The sequence below is a fragment of the Phocoena sinus genome, chromosome 14 (assembly GCF_008692025.1).
Source record: "Phocoena sinus isolate mPhoSin1 chromosome 14, mPhoSin1.pri, whole genome shotgun sequence".
NCBI lineage: Eukaryota > Metazoa > Chordata > Mammalia > Artiodactyla > Phocoenidae > Phocoena > Phocoena sinus.
In genome coordinates, this window is record NC_045776.1 from 9,525,026 (window position 1) to 9,542,420 (window position 17,395).

The 17,395-nt window shown below is 39.8% G+C and overlaps 1 pseudogene; it reads right to left on the reverse strand.

Annotated features, from left to right (window-relative positions):
• Window positions 1–15,354: 15,354 nt before the first annotated feature.
• On the reverse strand, window positions 15,355–16,559 carry LOC116764917 (annotated as a pseudogene).
• Window positions 16,560–17,395: the final 836 nt, after the last annotated feature.

Genomic DNA, 17,395 nt, shown 5'->3' on the forward strand with positions numbered 1-17,395 from the left:
TGGACTTGAGGATATGGGGAGGGGGAAGGATAAGCTGGGACGAAGTGAGAGAGTGGCATGGACATATATACACTACCAAATGTAAAATAGATAGCTAGTGGGAAGCAGCTGCATAGCACAGGGAGATTAGCTCGGTGCTTTGTGACCACCTAGAGGGGTGGGATAGGGAGGGTGGGAGGGAGGGAGATGCAAGAGGGAAGAGATATGGGGACATATGTATATCTATAACGGATTCACTTTGTTATAAAGCAGAAACTAACACACGATTGTAAAGCAATTATACTCCAATAAAGATGTTAAAAAAAATGTTGTAACAATGAGGTAAAGCATTGACTTCAGCTAAGCACAGGCAGTTATACTGATTTTTTTCATTCTCATCTTGGTTAACACCTGGCTTTTTCTTCATGAATACTTCTTCTGCCACATCACTTTAAATTTTGGCAGAAATGTTGATTAGATTATCTTTCTCGAATTTATGTCATCAGCTTAATGATTCAAGAACTAAAAGCTAATCCATAATGATGCCATGCTGAAGGAATTAATTACCTATTGTTTGTTAGAAATTGTTCCTTATGCCAAATGTAAATCTAGAATAATTCTTTTATTCCTGGCCTTTCTGTGACCTGCCTGGTCAGCTTTCTCTTTTCAGTATGGTAACTCTAATATTATTCAAATAAAAGGATAAATTAGAATCTGAACCTGAATTTCAATTATGATGGAAAAGGAATAGTTAAGAGTTCAGTACAATTATTTAGGAGCTCATCAGAAATTGTTTTGTTCTCAATGTTATTAAACTTCATCTCTCTAGGGGAGACACTACTGTTGAGCCTAATTAGTGTCATGTTTCTAAAACGAGGCTTTTAGGAGTAAACAAGTCAATAAGAACTTGTACAACTGTTTCTGTTGTAGAACCACTTGGAGATGTAACAGTGAGGTTTAGCAGGTGCCTCTGAAAATAGAATTGGGATGGGGATGGTGGATGATACCGTATGTGGGTGGAACTTATCACATAAAGTGACATCTGCTGCCATGACCACCCTGCTTGTTTGTATGAGACTGAGAACTAACTAGACTATTTATCTTTTCCACTTTGAATAATCATCAGAGCTTTGGTCCTGGAGAAGTTACACTAGCATTTACAGTGAAGTATACACCTGAAATGGAACCAAGGTAGAAAACTAAAAGTCTGGGCAGTTGGTGTCACTAGTTCTTTTTTTGTTCTTTTTTAAAACTAGGATCCTTTTTCTTGATCAGATTTTGGGAATAAAAATGTTCAATTCAATCAATATGTAGATTGGTTAGGGAAAACATATATACATACACACATTTCTCCCCTCCCTGATGATAATGTCTCCAGCAAACTCAGGGATAAATGGCACGCCTAGGACTTGTCTACCTGTATCTTCAGATGCCCTGCGGGATAGCTCTTAAGCCGAATTATATTAGTCCCACCTTGATCTCTCCAAGGCCTCAACAGGCTGTGTGGTGGCATGAAAATGATGATATTTTAACTCACACGGACGCTAATACCATGGAAACATATATGTACACAGGTGACAAAGCAATGAACAAGTGAGACAAATCACAGAGTTTTTTGGTAATCTATACTCTGTTGACTATAAAGCTTTTATCTCATGAATTAATATACACTTTCATTTTCCTTTACTTTTTTCTCCCTTTATTTTTATTTCTAATTAAATTTTCTTATTTTGGTATTGTCATCTAGTACTAAAATACATAGTGTATAAAATTTTATTTTTAACCTAAAATGGAGCATTTAGCACTTGCTGCTTTTTAATACTTTAGTGAAAAAACACAACATATTGAAGTTATCAAGCAATGCTTGATTGCTGCAGTGCAAGAGAAATAGGCGAGTTCTGATGTTGAGATGCCTCAACACCAGTTCTGGAGAAATGCCTCTCTCAGCTGTGCATGACAGTCAGTAAATTCTCTAGTAGGAAAAGGAAACATTTAATTCAAAGAGAAACTAACTACTATCGTTTTTATGTATTGTGTTTGGTTGAGCAATAGGATAGCAGTGACATATAAATATGACTATTTTAAGTGGTGAAGCAGCTCGTCATACTTGATGGGATTTCACAGTGACATTTGTGGACTCTGAAACAACTGGTGACAGGATGGCCCTTTGCTAAGGGCCTGTGCTAATTATATATTCTCAAGAGGCAAGGACAACCAAAACATCATACCCAATACTGAATAAATCATTGTTACACCCTCTACTATCAATTTTGAAACTACTTTTTGTTGCCGTTGTAGAGAAACTGTCCAAAGGCTAAGATTGGTTAGAGGTAGTTTCATAATGGAAAATGATCACGTTCTTGCAAAGAAAGTAACTCTCTTAATAAATATTATATTACTTTTTGAGTACAAGGCCTGTTGCTTTTTTTTTCATGAAACATTCTTGGTGAGATGTTCTTCCCATCATCCTTTTCTGGTTTTCTTTTCCTCTTCTTTTTTTTTTTTTTTTTTTTTTTTTGCGGTACGTGGGCCTCTCACTGTTGCGGCCTCTCCCATTGCGGAGCACAGGCTCCGGACAGGCAGGCTCAGCGGCCATGGCTCACAGGCCCAGCCGCTCCGTGGCACGTGGGATCCTCCTGGACCGGGGCACGAACCCACGTCCCCTGCATCAGCAGGCGGACTCTCAACCACTGCACCACCGGGGAAGCCCTCCTCTTCTTTTTTTAAAATGAGGTCTCAAATTAAATATCACCCAGAGAGATTAGAGCCCCTCCTCACTGCTATGTTCCATGTTCTAACCGAGTACTCTGTTTATTTTCCTTGCTGTATTACTTGCAATTACAAATTATTTTACTAATCATAAATTAATGACCCCCACACACTGAAGCGCTAGGAGAACAAGAACCATCTCTGTTTTTTCCTTTCTTCTCCCCAGACCCTTGGGAGTTGCCTGAAAACCTATCAGGTGTTCAATACATATTTACTGAAAACTCTAAATGAATGAAATACTTTCAGAATATTTTTCTATTTTAAAACTGATTACTTTGTAAAGCAGTTTAGTAGTTTGTTTCTTAATTTGTTAATCTAGCTATTTCTATAACTAACTACTATACTCAGCACAAGATTTCGTTTTTTCCAAACGATGCTATATCTCTTGTTCTCTGTTGAGTACTCTTTATCAGGACTCTACTGCTACCTGATGGTGATACAATGAAATACAGGCAAAAGTTCTGGGTAGGGGGACTTGGCCCACAATAATCTCTCTAGAGAATTTACCAATTCTGCTTCGATGAATCAGCAAGGCATTACAGCACATCTAAATCTATGCATTTTAGTTAACTGAATACAACATGTGAACATTTATAGAGATTTACTAAGTCACTGCTGTTGATATTAATGATTTGATCCACATATGATTAAGGTAAAGCTTACAAATTAAATGTATGAAAAAAGACATCCTGTATTTTGTTTTATGATTTTATAAATAGAAATAAGCTCCTGCAGTAAAAATCAACAAGTTTGGGGGAAGAAAATATTTTTTCTACCATGAACAATAATATAGCAACTATTTCCCCAAATGTGGAGTCCATTAAAAGCCTTCCAAAGAGATACTTGTGTCATTCATTTTTGTAACCAATCCAAACCTCATACAGTACATTTCACATAGTAGGCACCTAACAATGACAACAAAAATCGTTGAATAAATGCTCAAGGCCAGTTGACAGAACTGATTTCCTTCTTAGTTTATACATATTGTATTAGGCAGGCAACTGCTCCACGTGCCCAATTCAATAAGAAGTTTAAAGTACTATGTTTAAGCAAGGTAAAATAAAACCAGTTGTCAGGCAAGTCAAGGTTTTTTTTTTTTTTTTTTCCTCTCCTTTAATCATCCCATAGGAAAGATTTAGAATAATGAAAGCAGTAGCGATTGTTTTTTTCAATGTACAGTGTGGTAATTCTGTGAACAAAATTGAAATCGACATTGTTGACTTTTAAGATTACTGGTAGTCAGAGGGGAAAAGACAATATGTAACATGTCTCCCTACCTGACTTATGCTTCTAGTTCCTGTAAAATGTCAAATTGAAGGTGACAAGGAGAAATCTTTCTACTTCAAAATGTAACAAGAAAAGTCTCAGCCATGTGGCCCACAAAGATGTGCAGAACATCATTTTTACTGACAGCAAAACAGACTTTTTTCCCACAGAGGCAAATCCAAACAAAACTCTTGCATTTTTATTATATTTATTTTCAAAAGTCAAGCTTACTGTTAATATCCTTTTGGGATATAGCTGTTATTTCTGTATTAACATATATATGAGATATTTGCCTAGATATAGGAACCCATCTAACACTGATTTAATAGACTGTGAGGAAACAGTAGTTCTACTACTTTGGCAAATAATTTTTTTTCAAGGTGGTTTAGAATATATTCTTCCTAACATATATTGTTTATTATGTGTCCCCACTCCCCCAAAACAATAAAAGAATCACTTGGTATGTGTTAAGCTTTGTATAAATGTGTGGCAAAATATAATGTAATATGATGAAGTTCCTACCTTTAAGAAGCTAACTTTCTGTTTAAAGAGAAATGCCATCACAAGGCCAGTAACACGTTCTTTTTTTTAAAAAATAGATTTGTTTGTTTGTTTGTTAATTTATTTTTGGCTGTGTTGGATATTTGTTGCTGCGTGCGGGATTTCTCTAGTTGCAGCGAGTGAGAGCTGCTACTCTTTGTTGTGGTGTGCCAGCTTCTCATTGCGGTGGCTTCTCTTGTTGAGGAGCATGGGCTCTAGAGCGCAGGCTCAATAAGGAATACATTCTTAAACAGGAGCATATGTGAGCACTGGGGGAGGGTAGTAACATCCATGGTGTGTGAAGGAAAGCTTCCTGCAGGAAGAGATGCTAGATTTACAGAGTGATCATGAGCTTTGCCGGCATAGCAACTCCCTAAATAAATTATCCCTTAGGAATCTTTTCATTATTTTATAATTATTGATTGTTTATCGATTGATCAACTGTATTCTGACAACCTAATTGGCCGTATTATAAACTAGCAGGAAATTTGAACACCTTTGTTGTACAACAGATTTGAGGGGTTGGCTTTTGTTTGTTTTGTTTTGAAAAAGATCTATTTCGCTATTGAAAAAAAAGGCCAGTCATCTAGTTAACAAGACACTTTAAACTAATCTGACTTTTATTTGTTCGATTTCCATATTGAATCTGACATTTTGGAGAGTATATGTATATATTCCCTCTTTCAAATAAGCTAGACCTTTTCCAAAGAATGGTTTGCATAATAAGATAGACAAATGATTTCTAGATCACAAAATCTAGTCTTACATCTAACTTATGGGATGGGGAAGTACAAGCACACAGTGTATCAATTCCTACTATACTATTAGATGTAGAAGCAATGGCTCTCATATTGGCTTCCCTACCCCATTATGACACCTGCCAAACCTTAGGAAACTGAATATGAGTGATCTCACTTTTAGCAGGTTCAGGTGGGATGAAGACTCATACCTGTTTCCATCAAAGCCATAAGAGTTTTAGTTCTTCCCCTCTCCTAAGTCCCCCGGCTTAGGGGAATGACTGTATATGGCCTTCAGTCTCTCACGGGCACAGAGAGACCCTGGACTCACCTTCAATCATCTTTCCTCAGAAAGCAGCTGAGGCAGGAGTGCAGCAGGAGGGATGTGTGACTGGGCACAGAGAGCAGCTCTGTCCAGTGAGTAACCTGGTGGTTGCTGCTCAGCCAGCAACATTCTAATATATTTACTGCTTCAAAATCCACATATTGGATGGGAGGACGGTAACGTCATCATTCTGGACACTGTGTATTTCACCTCTAGGAGCCCCTCGACTCAACAGTCACAGCCAAAGACACAGCGCTTTCCTCTAGGACCCTGGGGTTTGCTCCCCTTTGCTATCCTGAGTTTGGGAAGCGCACAGGAGCATATGAACTTGAAACATCTGCTGTCTTATTAGCATGATAATATTTCCTAAAGCCATGCCTGGTTTCAGTTTGAGGGCTGGGGAATTTTCCAGAGTGGTCAGGTTTACTGCAAGAATTTATCTGGATTTTGGGGGATTTAATTTTTCCTCGGCCAGTGGGTTGCCTTCATCAGGGCTGTAAACAATCCGAAGCCCTAAAAGCTGGAATACTAGTCAGTAGCCAGTCATGGATGATTTTATATGGGAATTTGCCTGCTTCTGGAAAATCTTCCTGAGAGAGTCAAAGTCACCTTATAGGCCCAGGATTCACTTCAAAAAAATCTGAGACATTTTACTCTAAGGGGCGAATAGATCCAAGGTTGGCTGACAGACAGCAGGAGGGGCTGAGCAATGGTGTATCTGGTGCCAATTCTTCTGTAAAAGGCATTAAGTCCGTCACTCTCTCATCTCTCAATGGAACGAGCCAAAGTTCTAATAATGTGCCTGTTTACTGCCCATAGTGGCTACAAGTTTCTATCAGTTCTCAACTCAGTGTTGGTGCTCATCTGTTTACTTTTTTTTTTTTTTTTTTGAAATGAGTTAGTACTTTACCTCCTTGTATCAGTCCCGAGAGTACTAGCTGAATGTTAGTACTGTTGTTAGAGCAGTTAAACCTGAGGCTGCCTGAACGATTGGTGAGAAACTACTCTCCCCTCAAAGGGAGTCAGCAACAAGTCAGGCAGTTGTCTTGGAAACTACTTCTTAGTAGGCATCCATTAACAGGAGGAAGTCAGTTTGTTTACCTGACTGACGATACATTTTACCAACTTTCACAGACTTCCCTCAAATTATGTTAATTAACCCATGAGGTTCTTGCCTGTTCTCTTCCAGAAGTCCACGCTCCTCTCAGCATCCCACCCTCATCACCAAAACTGTTAAAAACTATGAAGGGACAGAGATTCTAGTCTACCTGCAGACGAACACACGAGGCTGCTGCAGTTCCATGAAAGTCCGCAGGAGACAAGACACTCCTGGGTCAGAGACAGAGGACTTTATTACTCACACCAACAGTCATACCAAAGTATTAGTATTTTATTGTGCCAGTTCTCAGATTCCCAGAGGGTGGCAGGAAGAGGGCCAGGTGACACCTACACACACAGCGGGGTGTGTTACAGAAAAAGAACCCTGAATCATTTTTAATGGACATTAAGCCTGACTGCCCTTTGCTCCAGAAGAAGACTATTGTTATTTATTTTACTGGTCAGTAAGCATGGCCACATTTTGCTTCAGGAAAAGACACTACCTTGATGTCCCAATACTGTCTCATTCCTATCAGTTCAGTACAGTACTGAGCAATGCCTTCTCCTCAATAATGCTACCATGTATCCCCATATTCCTCATTTAAGGTAAACTGTCATGCCTCAAATTCTCTATAAATGTTGGAGTTTCAGTTGGTCATACTCTCTACCATAGGCCCTCATCTCTTGAGACAACAAATTGTAAGGTGATCTGGTTTCAAAATATCTGCCTTACATGATAGTGACTATTAGCAAATGTTATCAGATCCTCTCCGTCTCAAAAAATGTAAAATTAAAAATACAAAGAAAGTTTTAGTCACCTGGTAGAAGAAAAAGAAGGAATAAAATACAAAAATACGAATTGTGGCCTTTCTTGTATATTCTTAGCTCTGTCCCAGCTTTTCCATTTAAATACTTCACGTTCTTCTCTTTTACATTTAGAACCATTCAGTTCTTACTCAGTTTCCCAATCCCAACACTTTTTTTTTTTTTTCTATATGCGGGCCTCTCACTGTTGTGGTCTCTCCCGCTGCGGAGCACAGGCTCCGGACGCGCAGGCTCAGCGGCCATGGCTCACAGGCCCGGCCGCTCTGCAGCATGTGGGATCTTTCCGGACCGGGGCACGAACCCGTGTCCCCTGCATCGGCAGGCAGACTCTCAACCGCTGCGCCACCAGGGAAGCCCCCAACACTTTTTTAGCAATATTTGATCAGAAATACCAAGGTGTTTCTAGATTCTTCTAGATGGCAGTTGAGAGGCCATTAGTATTGTATCAGTCTTGTGGTATTATACACAACCAAAGCATTTTGTCCACAATATTTCTTCCAAAACCGTAGTTTCTCTCAAACAGGAATTTTGGAGTATAAAGTGTTCTCTATTCAATTATTCATAAATATATATTCAGTTTTGAACTTTTCATGAGATTGTATCATATAGGTTTATATTTTAATGCAAAAATAAAATGGGAACGGTTTGCCAGGAGTACTTCAAAAGAAGTAAACTCAATGTACTGAGTAGAATGAGAAAAATGATTCCCCCATCTGTTTCATACCTTTATAATAAGGTAGAAACGAATAAGACTGGATAGCAGACCTTGGGAAATATATTGAGGCTGAGATTATCTTAGAAAGATGTATTTGAACTCTGAGTGGAAACTACAATCTGGTGGGATTTCTCCCCTGAGAGAAATGTGTGTTAGCACTGTTACAAAATAGCTTATGGGAAAAACTGAATAATAAGAAAGTCATTTATTTAAATGTTGCCTAGGCTACTTATGTGTTTCAACTGTCTTAACAATTGAATACCAGACATGAAGAAGATAGGGAAAATGTCCCTTTGACTTGGGTGTGTGGGCAGAAAGGAGAAAGGAATAGCACTATTGTCTTACCTCTAATCTCATTCCCCCAAATCTTACCATGTATGCAGGCATATCCTCTTGCACGGAGCCTGGCCATTTGGGGGTATGATTTTTTTTATTACTTACCTAATCCTAGTGAAGAATACAGGTTACATTAAAAAAAAAAATACTGGCTCTGTAGATTATTTACAGCAGCTGCCAACCTCTCGACTCAAGGCTAAACTCTGTGTTACTCTGAGAAGTGGATGTTAAGGTGGGAACAGTTATACCAGAGATTTATTGGGGAAACGCCCGTGAAAGGTGAACAGTAAGGATGGACAGTCAAGGGAAACCTCAGACTACCGCTCCTTGAAAAGAAAGAGGGAAAGAAGCGTCGGTTAGAAAGCTTCAGACCACAGCACAGCTCCTGGACAGTCTCTGCCAGGCCTCTGAGGAGCAACCTGAGCAAAGTTTCCCGATGAAAAAGTCCAATGTTGGGAAGGAGTGTCTCCCACCAATCCCCCTGCCATGATTCATTACTGGCTGGGAAGAGGCCAGGCTCCAACTTTAACTGGAGACCATCAGTCAGCTATGCTCCCAGAAGCGGGCCCTTTGAATGGGATTTGAGTGGAGAACCTTCGTGGCCACCACAACCTACGTCAAGAGCTTTCTCCACCCTGCCCTGCTTATTATATTAGAACTAAGCCTCCATTGTGGGATGTTCTGCCCCTCTCTGCTTCTTGATTTCTTGGGATGCCCTTTCTTTGCTATATCTACAGTGAAACAATATGAATCTTAGTCCCTAATCAACTTCCCTATTAGCTACAAAAATCACTCATATGAAGCACTTTGGGATTTTATAAACTTTACACAGAGCATTTTTTTAATGGTCATGAAAAAAGTTTGCTTTTTATAGCAATGTTTCTGGGACTTCTTCCTTCCGTAACTTTTTCCTACCTCCCCACTTTTAATCATCTCCCTCCAGGCTGCGACTCTATACTCTCCCACCTCAATTATCTAGAAAACTGTCTCCTCTCAATGGTACAAACCACAAAAGAACAGACAGATGCTCAAATTCAACCCAAAGCCATTATTAAATTATGCTTCTTAGCAAACACTTTTTTTTCTGAGAGGACCTCTGTCACAACTACTAATATAATATACTATATTATATTATACTAATATAATATCCTCAACCAGAGACATGTAACTTGAGAATTTTAATCATAGTAATCATTTTCACTCTGTAAATTGTGTTCAATAGCATGGCTAATTCAAACTCTTATTCAGAGTTTAGACAGCTTCAGGTCTGAGATGCACATGAAAGCAGAGATAAGTGCATTTTCTTTTGCTCATTTCAGCCTTGAAATACTTATTTTACTAATTAAACTCTAAGACCTGTTACTCTATTCCAAACAGCACACATCCTACTCCCTGATGTGGAATATCTGCTGCTGCTATTGCCGTCTCAAACAAGTAACACACAAAAACTAATAACACAATTCAAAAGTCCTGTCAGTGCATCAAGGAGGAGAGCAGTGGTCCTCTCTAGCCATCGGAGATTTGTAAAAACTAAGAGTCCTTGATGGCTCTCGGTTGCCTGGCAACCACCTTGCTATGGAAGGAGTGAACCTGTAGCATATTCATGTCTCAGTTGTTCTTTGATACAGAAAATCTCTTTCCTGGATGAAGATTTAGAAATCCATAGTTTTTTTAATCTAAGTGAATTATGATATAAAGTCATGAAAAATAGAGCTTGTCACCTTTTCCTGTTGTTCTTCTTGGTAGACTGAGGGCTGTTATGTTCCTTCCCCTGGAAAGTCAAAATGAGCAGAGTTAGGATGAGACTGCCAGGCAGAGAAAGAGGAAGTCACATGTCCCTTAGCTGCTTCCTGTTCCTAAACCATAGGTTCTTATTTTTAAGAGGGGAGAGGGGTCAGAGCGCTTGGTGGTAGAAGAGAGGTCTCCAGTCCAGAAAGAAATAAGAACTCGGTAGTCAGAGTACTCCACTGTACTCTTAATATCTCAAAGGTAATAAAATAGGGAAGACCGAATATCCTGGAACATTTAATTTAATAATATACCAATCTTCCTCGACTTACAGTGAGGTTATGTCCCAATAACCCCATTCTAAGCTGAAAATATCATAAGTCAAAAATGCATTTAGGGCTTCCCTGGTGGCGCAGTGGTTGAGAGTCCGCCTGCCGATGCAGGGGACGCGGGTTTGTGCCCCGGTCCGGGAAGATCCCACATGCGGCAGAGCGTCTGGGCCCGTGAGCCATGGCCGCTGAGCCTGCGCGTCCGGAGCCTGTGCTCCGCAGCGGGAGAGGCCACAGCAGTGAGAGGCCCGCGTAACGAAAAACAAAAAATTCATTTAATAAAGTTAACCCACCAAACATAATAGTTTAGCCTGGCCTACATGAAATGAGCTCAGTACACCTACATTAGCCTACAGTTGGGCAAAATCACCTAACCCAAAGCCTGTTTTATAATAAAGTGTTGAATAGCTCACATAATGTATTGGATACTGTATGGAAAGTGAAAAGCAGAATGGTTGTCTGAGTACAGAATTGTTCAAGTGTCTCAGCTGTTTACCCTGGTGACTGCGCGGCTGACTGGGAGCTACCACTGCCCAGCAGCAGGAGAGAGGATCGAACCGCATATCACTACCCTGGGAAAGGCTCAAAATTCAAATTTTGAAGTAGTTTCTACTGAATGTGTGTCACTTTCCCATCATCTTAAAGTCGAACTGTAGGCCAAATCACCATCCTAAGTCAAGGAATGTCTGTATTTAAACAATTAAAGGTCACAGTAGAAAATCCACAGTATGTCCTAAAATGGTAACTATTACACAGGTAGCAATTTCTAGATTAATGTTGATGACCTACTCAAAATTCTTTGTTATTGTAAAAGCAACTTTTCTTCCTTCAGTGTCATTATTAACTCCTCACGTGAGCAAATTTACCATTTGCTTAAAAGAACGTTCAATACAATGAACAATTCCCTTAAAACTGAGACCTAAATCAGAAATAGACTTGCTCATATAGTTAATATACATCAGTGCCTTCATTATTTCTACAGATTCACAGTTTTAAAAATGGGAAATTGTTTTTAAAAACTTACTAAGAATGATTAAGAGTAAGTCGCGGGTACAGTATTGTTTTCTACTTATGATAATAAAATATCTAATGTCACCATGGTTAAATAATATTTGGACATTTAGCAGATATCTGAACGTATTCATGCTGTTCTGAAGTAATCTTTTTCTAGATATATTTCCCCACTGGTCATGGGGTGAGTGCTGAAAAGGCCGTGGCTGAATACTGTTTATCTCCTGGATACATGGATTTATTTTCAGGCATCTGACTCGAAAGAGTGCAATTTATAAACGTCTACCTCACAGACTATTCTCTAATTTAGCAAATCAAACAGAAAATCTTAGTAAATTATCCACCTACTGAAATAAAATCACATATTCTAGATTATGAGCTCTCATCAGCTAAATATATTTCAAGTACCCTAAATCAGAGAGGAAATGTCCATTTCAGGCACTGGAGGAGTGGGCTTGAGGTGGGGACTGTATTTCAAGCAGCACAAGTGGCGTGAACTGGTGAAGAGGGAGTGACGCTCAGGACTCAAAGTGCTGTATTTTGGGGAAAATAAGCATGTCTAGACCACAATTTCAGACAAGAAGCAACCTAAACTATCACGTGGTTCAACTGTCCACTTTGGAGGCAAGGACATTGAGGAAGTCTAGAATGAAGTAAGGAGCCCAAGGCCATTATAGTTAGTTGTTGACAAAAAGGAATATGATTTCTTTGGAGACAGATTATATGTAGAGGCTTTTCCATCATTCTATTTCTTGATCTGCAAATATTTTTCCCTTAAGTTAAGCATGTATTGCTTTTGTATTCAACATTGTATTATTGACAATAAAAGTAGTTTTATTTGTTTTATATATTGAGAAGCTGAGGTGCAGGTTCAGGTATCATAAAATAACTGGTATTAACTAAAAAGAAATATTCATGATCCAGAGATATTGCTTGGTGTTCCAGGTGAGAAAACGTCAGAAAAAAATTAAATTATGGGAGTTTGGCAAAACATTAGTATCAAAGAAAAAAATTCATCACTACTTTTAACCTTTATTTTTTGCTTTTAAAATTTTATTTATTTTATTGAAGTATAGTTGATTTACAATGTTGTGTTAGTTTCTGGTGTACAGCAAAGTGATTCGGTTATACATGTGTATGTGTAACTACTTTTAATCTTTGTTTTTTTTTTTTTTTTTTGCGATACACGGGCCTCTCACTGTTGTGGCCTCTCCCATTGCAGAGCACAGGCTCCGGACGCACAGGCTCAGCGGCCATGGCTCACGGGCCCAGCCACTCCGCGGCATGTGGGATCTTCCCGGACCGGGGCACGAACCCACGTCCCCTGCATCGGCAGGTGGACTCTCAACCACTGCGCCACCAGGGAAGCCCACTACTTTTAATCTTAATGAGCATATTTTGTCAATAAAATTTGAGGTACAGTAGTTACATAGAATTATACATAATATAATTACGCATATATGTATATGCACAGTGAACATAATTTCAGGTAAACAGTGTAACAGTTGAAGATAACAATTTGTTTATCTAAGCAATATCATAGATTTTGGTAAACACAACGTTAGAATCTGGTTAATAAACCAATACATCAATAGAAGTTAAATATATCATAAAGCTTTATTCAAGAGTACTTGGATTGGAAGCAAACAGCAGTAGACTTTTACAAAAATCCATATGCACTCAAAGATAGGCTTGTTACTTCATCTTATCGCTGATGTTAATTAAGTGCCAATTACTCTGTTTATTCCCATTTAAACACAGATTTCATCAAATACTGATTTATGCCACCTGCAGCCTCAATCAGGCACCCTTCTGACTGATTCATAAGAAGTGAGCCAGGAACATAACAAAGGTTAAACATAACCAGCCTCACATAGAAAGGCCACAAGAAACAAATGTGTCCTTAGCTTTATTATTAAAATTAACATTAATTTTTAATCTATTTAACTGATGTCTAATTCATTGAAGTTAATCTAATAAAAGATGTAGCCATGGAAAAGTCTTTAATATACACATCAGAATGATGCAGTCAGTGACACCATCAGTGCTTAAGACTAGGGTCATACTTAAATTACTCTGATGCTGTATTATTTGAAAGTAGTAATAATTCATGTACACTACTTCTCTCCAGGCACAATTATCTTCTCTCTGTGCACAATTTATCTAGGAGAAACTTAAAAAATTTAGCCTAACACATTCTAATTATTAAGTTATTAAGGTATCAGAAAATAACCTGAAGAACAGATTAGATGTGTTTACATTATCTATATACTAACAAAAAGGTTCTCTATTTCATGGATGCTTCCATTATATCAAGAAATATTTACATGTTTTTTAAAAAAGCATTTGTTTGATAAAATATATTTCATTCTTTCTCCCCTAATTTTTTCAAGTCTCCAGAATCTCACTTAACAAGATTTCTCTCACTAACCAGATATAAAATAACACTTTATTCCACCAAAAAGTATTGAATAAGTGTCTGTAGATACGTTAATATCTTTAAATTATCACATGATACTCAGGGGCTTTACTGTAGCATCCTAAAGTTGTTCCAAGGCTTTTGAGAGGAAAACCTGCCATGAATGAAACAGGATGGCAATTCTGTAACTTCATAATTTATGTGAAAACCTGAGTTTGTTAGGTATAACAAAAGTTATGACAAATGGTTCAGTTCAACCTGTGAGGAACTGCCAGGTACCACCTCTCTTGATCTACACTTTTAAATCATTTTATCTTATGAAAGTAATGAGATGGACTTTGCTCTTTTATAGTTTCTACCTGTTTCTGTTTTTTTCTTTTTTTAAATAAGTCTCTACCTTGGCTCTGTCTCTTGGTTATGATTCCTCCCATAAACTAAAGGTGATGCATTTAAAACTTTCCTTTCCATTTCCTGGGAACTCCAGTGTGGGTTTTTCTTTCTAGGATTCCCCGGTTTGGGCAACTTCAGTGTGTGAAAACCTCAAGTTCATGCTTTTGCACAGTAGAAAATCACTGAAATTGTCATACTTTACAATGCCTCACTCAATTTCAGGTACAGGTCTTTTGGGTTTGGGGGCAAGGGCTGTATGTGTGGAAGTGTGTAGTTACAGTGATATATTTTTTTGATAGATGGGGTGAAAGTTTCAACTTTATTAACATTCAGTTTAAAAAGCTTTACACCCATGATATAATAAGATACAGGAGTGCTGTTTCTTAAAGAAGTTACCTTTTAGGGTTCTTCTATGAAAAGACACAGGTTTCCTTCTCAGAAAGGTTTCTGCTGGGCTTCCCTGATGACGTAGTGGTTAAGAATCTGCCTGCCAATGCAGGCGACATGGATTTGAGCCCTGGTCCGGGAAGATCCCACATGCTGCGGAGCAACTAAGTCCGTGCGCCACAACTACTGAGCCTGCGCTCTAGAGCCCGCGAGCCACAGCTACTGAGCCCGTGTGCTACAACTACTGAAGCCCGTGCGCCCAGAGCCCGTGATCCACAATGAGAGAAGCCACTGCAGTAAGAAGCCCGCACAACACAGCGAAGAGCAGCCCCCGCTCGCCTCAACTAGAGAAAGCCCACACACAGCAACAAAGACCCAATGCAGCCAAAAATAAATCAATAAAATTAAAAAAATAAATTAAATAAATAAAATTGTCGTGACAGAAAGAAAGAAAGCTTCTCTGCTATCTGAAGGGTGTAACAGATGGTGTCCAGCATGTCTTACACGGTGAGCAGATCCATCAGTGGCTCCAAGACTCCAGAGTGGACAGGTGGGATCAGCCAGTGCACAGTGCCCCTAGCTGTGAAGTTAGCCGTCGTCCAGATAGCCTCCTTCTGGCCATTAAACTTTCCACTTTTCAGCAGAGCCGCCAAGGGAGACGTCATGCCACAAGCAACCAGCTGCTGGAGGAGCTGGTAGGGTCCCGGCTGCCTCCTCTGGATGTAGGACATGGGCCCTATCCATGCTGGGGGGGCACGCTCAGCACGCCTGTGTCAATGCCACCTGGGTCTGTGGCCTGCTCCAGGGACGATGACCCCTCAGTGTGGAGAGAGGGGATTAAGACATTAAGTTCTGAGCTGGACAAGAGCTGGACCAGACTGGGCGGGACCCCTGCGTCCATCACGAAGCTGATGCACTTGCTGCAGCCCTCGCTGAGGTAGGACAGGGCTCAGTGGGTGTCCGAGAGAACCTCACTGTCCTGGAGGTGCAGGAGGTAGGAGAGGATGGGCCACATCTACTTCACTGCTTTTTCTGAGAGCAGGGGCTCCTGTTACAGCACGGGTTGGCCAAGGTCCATGTGATGTTCCATAGCATTGAGACTGGTCTGGTTGATGACACCAGGGCCAGCAGGTGTGGGATGGCACTGCTCCAGATCATGTCTCAACTGTGGGCCATCACCTGCTCTGTTACCAAGAGCCCCCCCTGCCTGTTCACACACAGTTATGAGAGGAAGGCAAGAGCTCAGTCAAGGGCTGGATGCCCCCGCCCTTCCCCAGTGGCTGGCTAGGGTCTGCTCCCAAGTCCCTGAAGCAAAATGGGTCAGAGCCCAGGCTGCCTCTAGCTACGAACAGCGGTGATGTCTTCAGGAACTCCACCAGCCTGGGAATGAGCCCTGCTTCAACAATCAGTTTTAGAGGAGGGCTCTTTTCCTGGCCCCCTGGGCAGCCGAGAAATATAGGTCTGGATCTGAGGTATTCACACCATTGATTATTCATGAAAGGTGAGGCTGGTCAATTTGGTCAGCTTTTCAGATGCTGGGTTGGGGAAAGGCTGGTGATGTTCCTTCTCTTTAAGGCCTGCCCATTCTTCTCCACCTTCCAGAGCCCTAGGCTGACTGCCATCCACTGTTGCCCCCTTATAGATGCATCTTTGCCTGGGCCATAAATTCTCTCAGGCTCTCTTCTGGAGCTTCTGAAGTTGGCATATTGACTAGAAGGAGTAAACCACCTGTCAGGGAGTCACTGTGACTAATGAGATAGAAAGAAAGCAATATTCAAAGCCCAAAGCCAACTTCCAATTCATAACTGAATAGAACACACAACTTGATATCACCTACAATGTTATTTAACTTTCTTAGGTGTCAGTTCGTTCATCTGTAGATTAGTAGTGATAATACTTGACTTTTCTAAAATCCAAAGCTATTTTGAAAGAAGAAAATTATTAGTACATTAAAAAGTTTTTAAAATGTATAATTCTCATTAACATTCCTTAGGCAATGCAATGGTTTTTCATTATGATCCTGCCTTCTGTCAGCACAAGTTCTATGACCCAGATATGCTGGGGGTGAATCACCCTAGAGAAGAACAATGTGCACTTATAGTGATATTTCTGAGCTTCTCAGAAGTCTGTAAGGTGCTGTGCTTAGGGGCTCTATTTACACTTGCATTTATGTGTACACTTTCATTTCCCATAAAATAGTGACTAAGCACTTCTATTTATTGAGTAAAGTAATACATAAATGTAACAGATAGTATCAATTTTCAAGAAGATTATAATTTACATTGTGAAACTAGACTGGCAGTTATTACACAGCCAAGGATGTACTTCTAAATTAGTGCAACGGATACATTAAGAATTGCTCAGCTACTCCAGGTCAGCAATCACTCCTCCCTGTTTTCTCTAAGAACATCCGTGTGCCATAATTCTAAAATAGCTATGATTATGCACCCTACTTGTTACTTGGGCATCTGGTTAATATTAAGGGTATTTCAGAGCAGACAGAAGGAGCAAAAGGGAAAGAGTATGCACAGAAAAGTCTGT